The 16,553-nt window shown below is 41.7% G+C and overlaps 1 protein-coding gene and 1 long non-coding RNA gene across 4 annotated transcripts in view; one reads left to right on the top strand and one right to left on the bottom strand.

The window, feature by feature from the left end:
- LOC116844153 (basement membrane-specific heparan sulfate proteoglycan core protein-like) overlaps positions 1-16,553 on the bottom strand; it is a 280,015-nt gene that overhangs the window by 96,170 nt on the left and 167,292 nt on the right. The window lies entirely within an intron of this gene.
- LOC116844154 overlaps positions 1-16,553 on the top strand; it is a 110,561-nt gene that overhangs the window by 90,962 nt on the left and 3,046 nt on the right. Inside the window, exons 3-4 of one of the 2 annotated variants that reach the window (XR_004377986.1) lie at positions 7,749-7,889; positions 7,970-8,109. This is a non-coding gene — a long non-coding RNA (uncharacterized LOC116844154). Of the gene's footprint in view, positions 1-7,748; positions 7,890-7,969; positions 8,526-16,553 lie in introns of those variants that run through there. The other variant, XR_004377985.1, reaches the window with a different exon arrangement.

Below are 16,553 nucleotides of genomic sequence, written 5' to 3'. Positions count from 1 at the left end.
ATTTAATGACAGCTCGATACTCGATTTTGTCCATTTTCACAAAAACACTCACATCAACTTACTCAAACGACTGTTACATAACAACTGCGAGTCCAAAATGGCTGAAACTTCGGTGAGTAACTGTCAACAGATGAACAACGAAATTCACTAGCTTTTATTTACAAGTGCTGCTATCTTCACGTTGAGGTCGGAAACTTTTCAGACCACCCTCGTATGTATTGTACGTTGAAAGTTGAAATATTCATATTCAAATATAAAAATAATAACAATGTCCGGGCATTGGTACATTTACCTTACACGCGGACAGGACTTTGAAGTAGTCTTACTAGGGTTGCATTCTGTTCTTTCTGAGGAAATTTTACTCGATACTCGTGTACATGTAACGTGAAATATAGGTGTAAAATTTTTCTCAAAAAAGATGTTTTGAAATGCAACCCAGGAAAGAATACTTCTAAGCCGTTCTGTAGCCGGCTATACACGCTTTGTTTGGTCCTCCGGTGTCCCGCGTGGATAAACCAGTTTAAGGGTCCGCGCTCGACAAACGCACGCTGCGTCCTGATAATGCGTCGACTAATTACATAAATCGCGTCGCAGCCTGCAGCCTGCCCTCGCTGCGGTTTTATTCAAGGAACCACGTGTATAAGTCTCGCGCGGCATTACCCTCCGTCGCATTCCCCGCGGGATTTAACTTTAAAGCCAGCCCGGCAATCAAGATACAGAGCTTACGCGCTTGAGCCCAAAGTTACACACGTTTTACGTACCAATATCCATTTTCTTGAGACCTCTTGGATGGCGCTATAACTGTGCCGCGACTTACGCGGCTCAGCTCGCGAAGAAATACGCCGAGAAAACCGGCTTCTTCCGCCACACCCGCCCGTTATCTGACGCGAATTAATTCGGAATTAACGTGGATCGCAGACCGCAGACCGGTAAGCGCTTAATTATCGACAAAATAGAGCGTACCGTGGAGACCCACCCGTCACACCTCGTCCGTTCTAAGAACTTTGTGAATAATTAAGCGTGCCCGCGCGCCCGGCGCCTCTGCTAAATGGAATAACTAATCGGTCGATGCAATAATTGGTCAATTAACGGTGAAACGCTGCGAATCGAAGTCGTTACAAACATCTCGGAAGCTACTTTACTCCGCGTCCTAAACGGGAAAGCGTCTCATCTGCCTCCAGGATTTTAATTTTTTCTTATAGAGTGCCGGCTATTGAGAGATCAACAACTCGTTCTCTTCACGTTCCACATTCGACGTTTCGTCCTGTTCGTTTTAAAGGTAGGGGGATATATTTGCAAACTTTTCAGATTTTTCATAATGATACTGCCTTTTATTAACTAATTGTTGAAAAAACAATTGGTTTTAGAAAAAAAAGGTAGAGACAATTTTCCTCTATGTTTTCGTACTAGGATTATATGTTTCAAAACATTCTCTTTGAAAAAAATTTCACTAAGGATCCAGTACGTAACGTGAGCTGTAGATTCCCAGAAACATTTTCCTCACAAAGGGAATGTTTCGAAATGTAACCTAGGTACGATTTTAAAAACCGTATCCTTTTTTCTCTAATATCTTCTCTGAAATATAAATATGCAATATCCCATTGTGGAACTGCTACGGTACCGGAGCAGGTTTGCAAGCAGCCTAGAGGTAGATTAGCAACAAAGTATATATGTTCGTGCAACTCGAGACACGCTTCATCGTTCAAAACTACTTCCCCAAAAATTTGGCTTGATATTATTATCTAGCTTTAAAAAAATGAAAGTAGAATAAATAGTAGAATAGTGATTTTAATGTTATATATACACATAGAACGAAGTTTGGTTGTGTTAACATAAAGTTTGATTGTAATGAACGAACCAACGCGTTTTAGTTGAAGGAAATGGAATTTCTAGTTCTTAAGCGAATGGCAAAACACAGAAAACCGCAAGCGGTAAGACTTGACTCTTTATAAGTTTGTAGTCGATGTTTTAACCATCTCACGTAAAATGTCTATTGTTTTACACTAAACTATTCGACCATAACGTGTAGAGCAGTTTACCGGATTGGAGTGTAGTTTAAAATAATGTGTAATGGAAAACAGGTTTACACATAACCATACAAATACTTGTCATAAAAAATGCTGTTCAAAAAATGAAAACATGATATCTATTTATAGTATGTTACATAAATTAACATTTTCTTTTTTATATGAGTGTAATTACAAATATACCAGATTGGTGGAAACAATTTTTTGTGTTCATGCAAAGTTTAAGCTTTTATTTAAAAATATTTTAATAAAAAAGCGAATTTTTTTCCACAAGTGGTCGAAATATTGACCATAAAACCTGAATGGATTGTGTGGTTGATTTTTTGCCAAACAATCAAAATAATAATAAATTTTATAAGGTCTCTTATATTTTACACGCTTGTCATTCATCTAAGTATGTTATGTAAACTTGCGAACTGCATTATTTCTCCGGCTTTAATAAAACTCATATATAACTGTAATCTTGTGTCCTAGAAAGGACAGTTCCGTTTCCGCCGTTTCTCTCTCATAATAAATACGTGAACAAAACGTTTTGCGAGCCCACCCGTATCGTGAACATGCCCTATTCTCTCTCCTATCGATCGCGGGCGAGATTCGTGCGCGAAATTGCGACGAAATCGCGGAGGTTAATTCGCAGTTCGATCGCGGTGGCTTCGGGAAATCGCGTTTTTTCCGCACGGTGTGCCAACTTGCCGCGCGTAACAACCGCGAGTAATCCGCGTGGCGTTCGACAGCGGCGCAGAAGGGCCGAGGGTGCATACGGTTGCCAGTTGCATTGATTTTCGGGTTGCCCTCACCCGCGCCAACCGTCGTCGCAGCCGCCGCTGCCGCCGTCGCCCATCTCCCCGCGACTTCGGGAGTTCGCACCCCTGTCGTACCCATTCTAGAATTGTCACAGATTTCTGAATAGAGATAGACGTGTGTAATTTGCGAGCGCGAAACGCACCTGCCTGTCAGGGCCGCGGGCGCGCTAAATCGACGCTACGTCACTGACGCGGTCGGTGTTAGCGCTGCGAGTTGGAAGGAACCGCGGAGTTGTTGTGGAAAGGCCGCGTAGCAGGTGGTTGCACGATACTTCCTTTTTACGATGGCGTAGGCGAACGAGACCGGCATAATGTAATTGTGTCCGCGTGAAAGGGTGTACCTGATTTTTCGCGGGCAACGCAACCGCGTTTAATAAGCCCGGGGATTGCCGATAAGGCGCCTTTTATTTCTGCGAGAATTGCACACGGAGCTTTCCGCGAAGTATAAGAAAGAGCATGTAGCAGAAGAATGATTAATTTGCTCGTAACAAAACCCGCTGCACGTTGCAGCTGCACTACGCGACCTACTGTCAAACACGCGCGATTCCTCGTGACTGATTAGTAATTTTATTATTTTCACTTGTTCGTCTAATTTGATATTATCGACCTATTTCGCCATGCGTTTTGGCATTCCTTCTTAAAAGTATCACAAAAGATATGATAAATTTAAAATAAAAAATATTAAAAGATTGAAACGGATATCACGTGAAATAATTTGAGAGTTTCACAGAAAATAATGTGACTGTGAATCTATTTAGAAAGAAATGTTAGATCAGATAATGTACCTTTTATTTCTAAAGTTAATAAATTGTAACGCAACAGTTTTGGCGCACAGTCGTCGTATAAAATCTATCGGATCGTTCCTGTAGTACTTGACAAGAGAAAAAAAGTTGATATCATATTATGTTAATTAAATAGCAGTCATATTTCTGACATAGTGACAGCAATATGGACCATGTTTTAAGCGTGGATGCACTAACGCCAAATATTCCAAGTTATAAAAATAGTCACATATTTTTTAAAAATATTTTATTTGTTTAAAATAAAGTCGGGACAAATTTTGCATACTAGAACGATGTTCGTGCAACTGAATCGCGTAGGAAAATACGCCACTCCCACTATCGAATGTTACATCGAGTGTAAAGGGGATCGGAAAATTCCGTCAATCTTTTCTCGAGCGGACGAAATCGCTCGCAAAGTAAACGGGCGAATGTCGACGGGCAGGTGAACCAAATGAATAATAATAGCCGTAATAACCCAGACATGCAGGCACATTTTCGAACGGGTATGAAAGCCGCCGGAAAACCCGGTACTGGAGATTGACCGCCAACAATAAGGGAGAAAATGGACACGCAGACACAATTGGTGGAACCATCGGCCGTTACTGCGCGCAGCTGCGCGAGAGCTCGAGTATTCGGTGCCTATAAAATCTCCGTCAATATCACTAGCTGGAAGATAGAAGTTTAAAGATTTCACCTACGAATGTTACGTGAGTTACGAGAAGTGGTTTCGCACAGTCAGTGCGAACTGACAGTCAGTTTTAAAAAACTTGAAACATTTTTAAACATAATTCTTCATACATGGAGAGGAGAATATTGTAGTTTTATTTAAATTCTCTTCAATTTTACTATGTTTTTGGTAGCGCAGAAATATGTCAGTAAACCTCACTGAGGAATATAGCAAACTTTTCGGTAGAAACATAGCAAGTTTTAATAAAGGACGATGATAAAGCTAAATTGCAGATGTTTTGTGTTTATATTCAATTAACAAATATTAAAAATATAAAATTAATCGAGAAGATATTTCGACCGTTTGTTGTGATCATATTCGAAATAAATGGCCGAGATTCCGCCGTTTAATTTTATATTCTTAATATTTGTTAATTAAATATAAACACAAAACATTTGCAATTTAGCTCATACCATCCTTTATTATCACTATTGATTTTTACCTAAATGCTTTGTTCTATTTTATATTGTAATTACTGATAGCAAATTAGAAACATACATGGAAAAATAGTGTGGTTGTATTAACATACAGTTTAATTGCAATGAACGACCCAATGTGTGTCAGTTGGAAGAAACGGAATTTCTCGTTTTGTACAACCAAATTTGGGTCATAAGAAGAGGAATTCTGTGTGCTTCAACCAAAATGATTCGTTCATTGAAAGCAAACTTCACACAAATTCTCTTCTTTGTACAGCAAATTTTTCAGTAATACATTTCAGTCAAAATACAAAAAGCACATATAAAACGAAAGGGCTGCTGCAGAATGTCAATCAGTTCTTCTAAAATTCTGTAGTAATTCTCACCATAAAATTCTCTCCGTGTGTGCTTTTCACACAATTTTATATATTTCTGCTAATACACGTGCACGCACGTGTGGGACACATGGAGTCACTTAGTGGAGATATATTTGACGCGTTCGTGTTCGAAAATTAGACTCTCTCGAGTGCCACGCGAAGGCACGTTTCCGCATAATTTCGACGGAATAGGTGGAGACTTTATGGGCACCCTTTAGACGCAGGTATATACGTCGTATAAATTGTACGGCTGTGCATGTACATGTACATGTGCGCGCGCTTGCCCGATAGGGTGAAGTGCGTTATTCCGGGTGAATTGAAGCACCGTACCGTAGGACCCGAAACTCGTTCCTTGTATCTTCGCGAGCTGATGAATGTGTCTCGTTAGTCGTCACTTGCCTCGGTAATATCACCAAAATTCGACTATTGCCTCGTTATACCGACGTCGTATACGACAAGTCGCATGTAATTCTGCGCAGCTTACTAATTCTCCACGAGAAGCCCCGCGCAGCAGGCGTTTAGCGTTTTATGCGCCATTGACAATTCAAGTCTATCCTATGCGCGCAATGCCCGCGTATAAATTAAATAACGATCCCGCGAATTCAAATGTATAATCTGTTAGCAACAAATAAAAAATCATGATTTTGTGAATTCGATCATTCTTACATAACTACGGTCATATATCATAAGAACTAAGCTGTGAGAAACTGTACAGATGGATATGTAATAACAGCAATGTTCCATTTCACTTGAAATCACATAAATTTTCTCTCTAATCTTCTCTCTAAAGAATATGTGGATATAGCAACTATAGTAATTTCCTCCGTGTACACATTTTTCGAGCATCAGCGATTCCGCTCCGCACGCGATCGTCATATTGGTTGTCATTGAGGAAGCAAAACACACACAGTGGCAATTAAATTTTTCAGTTTGCAATTACCAAACATTTGGTTGACCCCATTTCGACCAAATCACGGTGCGAAATGCTCGTTTCGACAAGAAAATCTTTTTTTTTTCAGGGCGCGTGGTGAAACCCCTCCGCGAGGAGTGACGCAATTTCGGTCATTACATCCGCCTGATATTTTCGCGTACTTTCACGATATATTTTCCGAATATTCCGCCGTTGCGGACCAACGATGCATCGCGCACGCTGGATGCACACGGTTTGCGTATATCCATGCCGATTCGAAAACCAGCCAATCATGCGTGCCGAGCGGGCACACAGAGTCGGTACATCGATGCACAGCCCAATGCGATGGTATACGGTGCAATACTCCGAAATGCTATAAGCGATTCGCTAGAGCTACGATGTTCCAGGTTACAGTTATCAGCGTATGCCGCGGCACTTAACCCTTTATTAGCAATACGCTCAGGAATTGCCGGTGCATGACCGTCCCTAAGTACACCGGTTAATGACTGGCCGCGCTTACGCAGTTAATGCGTGTCAAGATCAAAAGAAGCACAATCTCGCGGAAAGTCAAGCGGCAGTTTGTTTGTCGGCGGGCAGATCGACCGACTCGGACGTGGCTCTCAATTTTAAACGTGTGGCACGCGAAATAAGTTACAGAATGGGAACACACACTGGAAAAAAGGGCTCAGTAAACAGCCATCGAGCCTATTGACAATCAAGTGCTTTGATAAAATAGCCTCAACTGTTTAACTTGAATTCATATGAATTTTTCTCTAACCATAGAGAATGTAATGGTTTTCGTCGTGTAACCGACGGCGGTTAGTCAATTTTCTTACTGCTTAGGTCTCACTGCTGAAAATCTTCTGTGTGTTCGCAGCCCTTATCGATTTCCGTGTCGCCATTTGAGTCGCAATTTCGACGTCGAAGCCGTACTACCAATGGTTTCAATGAAAACTGCACATCGGGGAATTAATGATAATCCCAACGATGAAGTGTTAATGATTATAATTCCAATAATTACGGTGTTCGGAAATTATTCCACGTGGGTAACAGTATTTATCGCTCAGAGTTATGCCTTTAGCTCATTATCCGCCTCGACTGCATTTAGCTACTCTCGGCTCGCCTAATTACATGTAACGGCGTCTTAATTAATTATGAAAATGCCGTTACGAAATCTCGCCCAGCGGTAACGTGAGTGCGCGAATTTTCCGGAAGCGTGCGCGCGCGTCCGAAAAAATCCCGAGGTGATGTCGAGACGCGTTGACGTGTTGTGTTTGCATTTCCCGGGAAACGTCTTTACTGAAGGAAACTCAGTATTGAACGGCAAATGAGCTTAATGAGAGCTTGTCACGGATACAAGAAGAAGAAAAGGAAAGGAGGGAAGGAAAGGAAAAAGTTAGGAACAGAGAAGCTGGCCGGAGGGTGAAAATGCTCACGCGAGAGAGAGAGAGAGAGGGGCAGATTCTTCTTTTTTCTTGTTTTTTCCTTGCCTTTGCCCTTTTTACTCGTCACCAGCGCCCATCCTTGCAAACACCCCTCGGCCACTTGGCAACCGTTCAGGAAAAAAAGTTTGGCCCAAAGCTCGTTACTTAGCTTGCGGACAGAGCTTTAGGCGCCGTTTAGTGAGTAGCCCGCGCGACACTCCTTCCTCTTCTCTCCTACTTCCCTGCTGCCGTACACTTATTTTCGAGTTTTCTTTTTTGCAGGACGAACGGAAGGTCAAACGGGAGCGAATAACGGATGGCACTCCGCCGAGCGAGATCGATATACACAACGATACCGGCGATATATCCAGCGGTAAATGCCCCGCGAGTCGCAATCTTCGGTCCGAATACGCCCATAAAAATGTAAGAAAAACGAACAGCCGCCGTCTAAGCCGAATTGGGTTTTACGCAAAATGCACGTACATAACGAGGGACATTTCCAGGTCGTTTCCGCGAGGCGAAACGAGCAGATTGCGAGCATTATGTATTCCGAGGAACGCGTTAGCGTGTGTAAAGTAATCACGATGCCCGTGTACCCTGCCTCGTAATGAGAACGATTACGTGTGAGAAACTCCGTAATACGGTAAGTCGTAAATGCGCAATTTGTAGAGAAGAAATGATTCCTCGCCCGAGCATTTAGCGTCGCGCAGCAATTGTCACGTGACCGGAATGCAACCCTCGCCGCCTCGTGCGAGAATGTCAGTCATTGAGACAGGGGAAGGAATTAAAATAATCGCGAGGGAAGGGTAGGAATTAAAGTAATAATCGCGAGACACACGCGAGACCCTTATCTCTTTTCGTTTACAACCCCATGTGCCTTACGGTGGTCAACGTGTTCATTATGACCGACTTATCAGAGGCGAGTACTTGATATCAAATTGAATCGACGCAATGATGTCTGGCCATGCGAGATCCAAGGGATGTTTGTTCTAGGGCCGAACTTTCTTTCCAAGACGCATTCTTTAATTCCCAACAATTCTTGCGACTATGAGGTTAATTGTTCGTTGGAAAAAGAACATTTCTTTCATTTGCAATTATCCGATATTGAAGTTAAATAGAAAGTTTCAGCTTGGAAAATTTCAATTCACCAGAAATATCATTCGACAAGTTTAATTAAACACTCAGCCATTATTCTGAAAAACTCATTTTATTAATCCTTCAGTAGGTGCGCGCGTTTCCTGCCTTACTTTATAAACGCTTGATCCATCATATATGTTCTGTCAATTGATATTTTTTTGAAAATATATATAATATAAGCGATATACTATATTATCAGCGAGAATGTGTTTTTTTGACTACAGAACGAGAATTTTATAGTAAAAATTACTATAGAATTTAGTAATCGAGGAATACTCATTATTAGTCGAGTCTTGTCATTGACGTTTTAAGAAACAAAGAACATCCTTCGTCGAAAGCGCTTCTCCCGAGCGATATCGACGCGGAGCACACAGTCGCTGTTGAATGTGAAGCATTCCGTCAGCCGCGGTTCAAAAATTGCCTCGTAAAGCAACGGGGCGAAGGCATCTCTGTCTCTCTTGGGCGCGTTGCGGCGCAACGATACGCTATTATCGATACAACTAGCGTGCCTGCGCGCTCACCGAGCCGCGAAAGTATTACGCGCATCTACACGTACGCACACGCGTACGCCCTGTGTCTGGGAACGTCTCGGTGCGTGTGCACTGTACGTCGTTTAAGTCTTCGCGAAACGTATGGTACGCGCCCGCCGGAAGATTCGAAGCTTCCACGACGTCGGTTCCAGGCGCCTTCCGTCCGATATAGAGGGGTAAAAACAATTAAGAAAAAACCTCCGTCGCGCCAGGCCGCGCGCCTCTCGCGCTGCCTCTTGGAGCGTACGAGAATTTTATTTATGAGCTTTTATATAACATTCCGGGGATGCTAGATAGTGACGGCGTTTATTGCCTCACGCCGCAGCCGCTCGTGAGCGCGAGCCTGCAAGCTCCTGCTACCACCCTCCTCCCAAAGCGCCTCGTTTTCACCCTCGAAACGTGTTAAGGGAATTCCTGCCGGTGGGATTTCATGGCCGGTCTACCCACCGAGGCGAAAGACACACATAACTCCCTGAATATTTTGCGATCTGGGAAGAGCGCTTCGAAAACCGGCGCGGGCGCACGGACGCGGAAAAATTCGTGAAACGGGGTATAACCCCGTGGGAGCAGGAATAGCGCCTTCGGGATAATGCGATTTTATGCGGCCCGCTTCCAGCTCCCGTTTGCGCGCGAGCGAGCGAGCGAGTGGCAGAGGGCGCCCGCGTTTATGGCGCGGCACATCTTCCCGCAGCTCTCTCTCTCTCTCTCTCTCTCTCTCTCTCTCTCCGCGAGGCTGGTGCGCGAGAGAGTTTTTACGGCGCGGCGCGCTGTTACTTCTAATTCGCGATATTGCTCATCGCGCGACGCGGATAAGTAATGATAATGAATGAGCGCGGTGTGTGGTGCTCAACCTTTCGTTGAGATAAGAGATGCGCGTTGTCTTACGTGGCCCCGAGCAGTTATATAGCCGGCGAAGACCAGCGGTTCTAGCTGACCCAAGGGGTTGTCGGCCATGTCGGTGTGGTGCTTTGTTTGTCCATTTATCGCGAGAGAGAAACAGTGGGAAGCGAAATCGCAAAATGTTTCTCCTTAGAACACAGAAGGAAACTTTTACAGGAGAAAATATACGATTTATTTATAAGTTCGTCGCGTGCATAAAAACCTCGAGGAAGATTGTCTCTATCAAGTCAGTCACAACAATCAGTTTTTTCTGTACGAGGTATACCGTATTAACACCCTTACACCACTGACCCGGATGTCATCGGGAGAGGATTCAATAGTTTCGAGAATAATTTCCGCGAGCCACTGAACGCCCTAAAATATATTGTTGTTAATGTAAATAAATCAGAAAATTTTGCCCCGACAAATTTGTACTATGGTCGCTGAATCGTAGCAAATATAACGCGAGTAAACAAATGGGAAGTGCACCGTTAATAAATCTCCAATAAATTTGCGAGATTTCGTATAGCGCGAACATGAATAAATTTCCCGGGCTTGAAGCCTGGCAATATCTTTTGAAAATAAATTACGTCAAAAGCGCGGTTCGGCGGCTTCCCAGGGAATGAGTTAAAGAGAGCCATCTATTTAAGAATATCTGTTACAGCTACAATAATAATTCATATACAATACGAGCAGGTTCAATATCCCGTGCTTCACGAATGACTGCTTTTCCATTACGAATACTTAATTAAATAATCTCGAAGTTCCTGGAAGTTTCACCTTTAATAAAGCAGAACCTTAGCGAAGGGAACATCTCCGTATAATTTCTCTCTCCTCGTGCTTTCCTAAAGCTTCGCTATATCTATGCGCCATGTAATAGAGATACCTTTGAGGAAACAACGATATTACGCAAACACAATGTAGAATAATTATAAAACAAGTTAAGCGAATAGATAAATCCCATTTCCCGATTACACCGCGTAGTCAGCTCGCCTGCGTTCCCAGAACATTGTGAAAAAAATAATTATTCATGGAAGTAATCACTTTAAATAACCTCCATCCGCAGATGAACAAGTTGATTGTCCGTCGCGCAGCGATTTTACTGTAATGAAAAACTTAGAAAAATTAAAACTCGATCGTCGACTAAATCGCCAGTTTGATATATCTTTTACGACAAGATGTTGAGAGCTCTAGTGTTGATTTTTCGCAGAAATAGATTACACGTAGCTACCTCTACGTGATTAAAAAAATATTGAAACGGTAATACAGATGAAGATTTACTTATGCGTATGTAACACCGTGTATCACGAGTGTATATCGAGATGGGATATTGTAACAAAAATTATGCAATAGATATTTTAATAATATAATATCCGTACATTACCACACTTAAATAAATATTAGCTCTCGCACAATTAACTAGAATGTCGAGAATTTGCAGGAACAAAAATGTCTCGTCAAAGTTATATGTATAAATATATATATACATATATTATTATCTATATATATACATATATATATACATACATATATATACATATATACATATAGTATATGTTATATGTTTTATTTAATAATAATATTTTTTTAACTAATGTCTCTGTGCAAAACAAATGAAAAACTGTGTCACAACTGTGTTTCTCGTGAACGCATCCTCTGAGAGAAATAACAAACGCAAAACTTTTAATTTATTCCCACGGTTAGGGCGGAGGTATAAGATTTTTTATTCCGAAAGTGGACACTCTTTCGTGAAAGATCACGCAAATTTATGGGCTTCTTTAACATTTCTTATTCACGGAGAGAAAGCGGAAGGAGATAGGACGGACTGCTCCAATCAAGTATTCATCTCCCGCAACAGGCTTGAGCTGCTTAATTAATAACGTGACTGTATCTATCCTCCATCTCCATCTCTCTCTCTCTCTCTCTCTCTCTCTCTCTCTCTCTCTCTCTCTCCCCCTCTCTCTTCTCGGGCATTCATCCGCCATGGTATGCGTTTCTTTCATTCTTATTCTATCGTTTTCCAGGATTCCTCGGCGTCGTTCCCTTCTAAATGTGTCCGCGTATTTGTAGAATTTTTTTGTCACGTAGCCTCGTCGTGCTCTCCATTTAAATAAATTGATTAATTCCATTTCACACATCCGAATCATTCGGAATTCGGAATTCTAATCCGCTATCAATTACGACAACTCAGGTGTCAGGTTTCTTTAAGTGTCGAGACACTTTCGAATGATCTTTAAATAGCAACGCGATTTTCACTCCTCGATATCCCTCGGATCAAATTCTTGTCGAGGGTATTATCGAAATGAGACCTTCCAGCTATTGATCAAGGGTTTCATAAACCGCGCGGCGCGCAACGATTTCGTACCAGAAACTTTCAGTAATAATTTTTAGAGAATTCTTCTCATTTGTGACAGATTTTAGGTGCCTTGTTGCGCTTCAGAAACAAATTGCATGACGCAGATTGTAAATCAAAATCTAAATGCAACTTTCGAGCAGTTATTGGACACTTATGCTAACTTTTGTGCAGTAACTGAAGGATAAAACTACTTGGGGTTTCAATCAAAAGATTAACGCTCTTTTTGCATTAAATATACGAAATCTGAACTCACTTACTGAAAGAAAACAAAGCAAAAAATGAATAGAAAACTATTCAATCGATTAATAATCAAGTCTGCCGCTTGTAAAATGGGTAGGCTTGTCTTAGAGGTATTTCATTTTTCATGCATGCTTCCAAATCGAGACGTTTTAATGCTAATCAAAGTCACAGCACAGAAAATCTCTAATGTGTGATACATATTTTCATCCTTTTCGCCTTTTACTTGACATCTCCCACGACCATCAAAATACACGTATCGTTTTGTTTATTCTTGTAATTGTGTTATTTCATCAGATTCTGAGTCTGGACCTACTCTATGACAGTTTTCATTTGTATCATTACCATCAGACCAATCTGATGTGCTCGCATCAGATATATTGTTAACATATACCTCACTTTCATTTCTAATCTTGCTTGTCCTCTCTGTATCAGTATTACTGTGTCTTGGAAAGAGTCGGTCCAAATACCGTACAGTATAAACTGCTTCAACCACTGAATAAAACTCTATCAAATTCTAACCTAGTTCCTGTGCAGCATTTTTACAACTAACGGGAATGCGTGCATTAATTCCGCACAGTAACTGGACGGATATGTACGCAAATTGTATACGTTTTCACCAAGGTAACTGAATCAACTATTATTTTAAAAAATCGGAACATTGCAAAAGCGCTGGAATTGGACCGCGAAATTCGAAACAAATATAAAAGCGAAATTTTCAGTCGTTCCCCGCATTTCGCTACTCAAAAAATGAGGTGTCGGACACTGCGCCCCTCGCGACAGTAACTGAATCCATTTAATCCATTTTATCTCCAATTGTACGGAACAACTGGAGCTATATTACGCGGCCTGTCGCATGAAAATAGTCGCAATCGTTGCGGCGTGACTCCGTGGAAACGCGAAATATGCTTACGGCTTAATTACTGTTGGCAAATACGCATAAGCGGAAGCGGGAGAGTGCGCGCGGATTTCGTGCGACGGAAAATTAATGTTATTAACTGCACTGTCATAGCTCGTTTGAAATTCTGAACTTTGTCATCGCTGCAGTTTATTACCGATAAATTGCGCCATAACAAACCTGCTAAGCTGGTATGTCCCTGGTTAAATACGCCATAATTATTTTCAAAACGCTCTCCACTTTCGCAAAAATCAAACAGCAACGTGTAGGAACGTGTTCTCTATTTCGCATAAAGATTTTCGCTGGGAAATTTACTCGGGATTTCGCGGTAGTATTTCCTGCAAATCGCATAGTTTTACATTCGGAAAGTGTCTCGTTACTGAACACACGTCGACGGAGAAGATAAAAAGGTGAGAATTTGTACCTCGCGATAAACACGATCTTTGCGAGATGCTGTAAAATTATTCTCTATTAAAAGCTCAAATAAATGAAGTGAAATTGTTCAAATAAGCATTCTCTATTCGAGGGAATTACTATTACACATTATTTCCCGATTTCTGGCGTGGATTTTTCAGATCACTCGCGGCATAATCGACGCGAATTTACATCCTCGTGTTGGATCTCGCTGCAGAGCCAAAAAGCAGACGAACGAGAGGCGATGGACGGCATCTCGTTACCCCTCTCTAAATTTAATCCACAGCGGATCGAGGCCGTGCGATTCGAATTTTCCGATCAGGAGTGGACACGTATCCCCTTATCTGATCGACGAGTGCACTAGCGGACGACAGAACGGGATAATGAGAAAGGGGAGTAGACAGGAATTTATCGTGTTCCGGGAAAAAATGCTCCCCGTTAGTACCCGGAGTCATGGGTCTAATGCGGATGATAATGATATGCCGTGGCGAGAAAAATATGGTCTAACATTTTTGCAAATCTCCAGGCGGAGATAGAGAACGTACGAAATTTTCTCCCGATGCTTGACACAGTCTCGTGTTACTGCAATGTAAACCCGTTGAATATTCACGGAGGAAAGTCAATAATTACCGACTCGTCAACGCGACGACTTTGCGCGAAATACGCGTGAGACACTTTGCTTGAGCGTTGGTAATCGATACGAAAAAAAATTGGTAATTATTATCAAATGTGTTTAGAAACAGAACTTCAGTAAACATATTTGGTAACTAATATGTACCATATATGGTAATAATACATAATAACCAAATACATAGTAGATTTGATGTATGAAGGACTCTTAGTAACAATCAAGTAAATCAAAGATTTTAGTAATATTTATCAAATATTTGACACTTGTGTTATCAAGTATTTGATGACTATTCAGGTCAAGTATCTGATGACTATTCAGGCTCTATTCAAGATACTTAGGATAAGTGTTATAAAATTATTAAATCTTGCGAAATATTTGATAACTTTTAACATTTCCTAGTTAGTGAAGTGAATATTTGGTGACTATATCAACTATATCTATATTGATATCTATCGATATTCATCGCATATCAACTGTTGTTGCGTTTTTTCCAATATTTGCTAGCCAGCAAGTTCTAAACACGGCTTAACTGCCGTGGCGTAAGCATGTGTTTGTACTTGTTCGGACGTTGCCTGTGATTTTTTAGAAAATATCTTGGAATAATTTCCAAGGAACATCAAGGAACACCTATTAATCGGCGAATGGTATTGCCAAATTAACATAATACACATTTTTTACGTTGAGTAGTGTTGAATGGCGAAACTTATGTTACAAATTCCTTCTATTCCTTCTCGATCTATGTCGCGCAAGAGTTGCGAATTACGGAGATACAAGCAGTGATAAAACAACACAACAACATGCTCTTTGAAAACCCGATATCGCACGTAGAGAGCAGCACAATCGAGCTAATTCTCTCTCGCACCATCCCTCGCTTCTTTTAACAAAAACACCATCCACATCGGCGGAGGCGTCTCGTTGTTTGAATTAAATTTACACGCGATTTGAATTTTCCTATCAGAGACATGGACCACTCTTCTACCTATCGACACGAATTAACAAGAATAATAGAAAGAAACGGCCGAGCATGGTGTTTTAGAGTGCGAAAAGGACAAGTTGACCGAAGAACAATACGCACGCTCGTTGATTGTCCGAAATCACGAATTCGCACTGTGCAGAGAGAGAGAGAGAGAGAGAGAGAGAGAGAGAGAGAGAGTTAGAAGAGAGTCGCCCTGTTCTCGTAAATATTTGGCGCTGCTCGACTCGAATGAGCCGAATTTGTAGTAGTGGATTAGGTACGCACGATCTACACGCAAAGAAACCGCTCGGATAGAAGAAAAAAATCACGATGACGTCAAAGTGATGTCAAAGTGACGAGAAAATGACTAAAGTACTCACTTTTCAATCACGATTCGACCATTTTCCCGGTCGTTTCGATACGTCATCGTGATTTTGTTCCACTTGGGTGTAAGTACGAGAGACAAGACGTAAGATACGACGGCATAAAGTGCAGAGCCATTATTACGTTCTGCTGACGGCACACGGCTATTTCGCGCAAACTGGGGCTGCAAACGAGGGGCAGGGCAGCGGCAGCGGCGGCAGTAACGTTCACGAGGCATATTGACCGGCGACATCCGTTATTATTTATTGCTAGCGCGAAGCGCTTTTTCTGCCTCTCTCTTTCTCTCTCTCTCTCTCTCTCTCTCTCTCTCGTCATTTCGTACGAACCAGCCGACAGATACGACAGCGCGAAAACGCTGGCGCGAAACGTCCGAGAAAAGCGAACGAGCGCGGATCTTGCAAAAAAATGTTATTGCGAGAGGTGGAGTTCCGTGGATATAGCGGTTTAGTCTGACTTCGCGTCAGGTAAAAAGTTAAAAAGCAGGATGGTGCTGAATTTTAAACCTCTCATGACCGCAGGGTTACGATTTTTTGTGCTTTTATTGTTTCGAGTTTATTGCGAAATTTTTATTCTCCGGAGAGAATGAGCGAATGAGCTTTTCTTGGTAACCTCTTGTATCTCTTTCTCTCTCTCTCTCTCTCTCTCTCTCTCTCTCTCTCTCTCTCT

Source organism: Odontomachus brunneus, unplaced genomic scaffold (genome assembly GCF_010583005.1).
Source record: "Odontomachus brunneus isolate Ranch 3 - 2012 unplaced genomic scaffold, Obru_v1 Obru_scaffold_039, whole genome shotgun sequence".
NCBI lineage: Eukaryota > Metazoa > Arthropoda > Insecta > Hymenoptera > Formicidae > Odontomachus > Odontomachus brunneus.
This window is presented reverse-complemented; position numbering and strand designations above follow the sequence as displayed.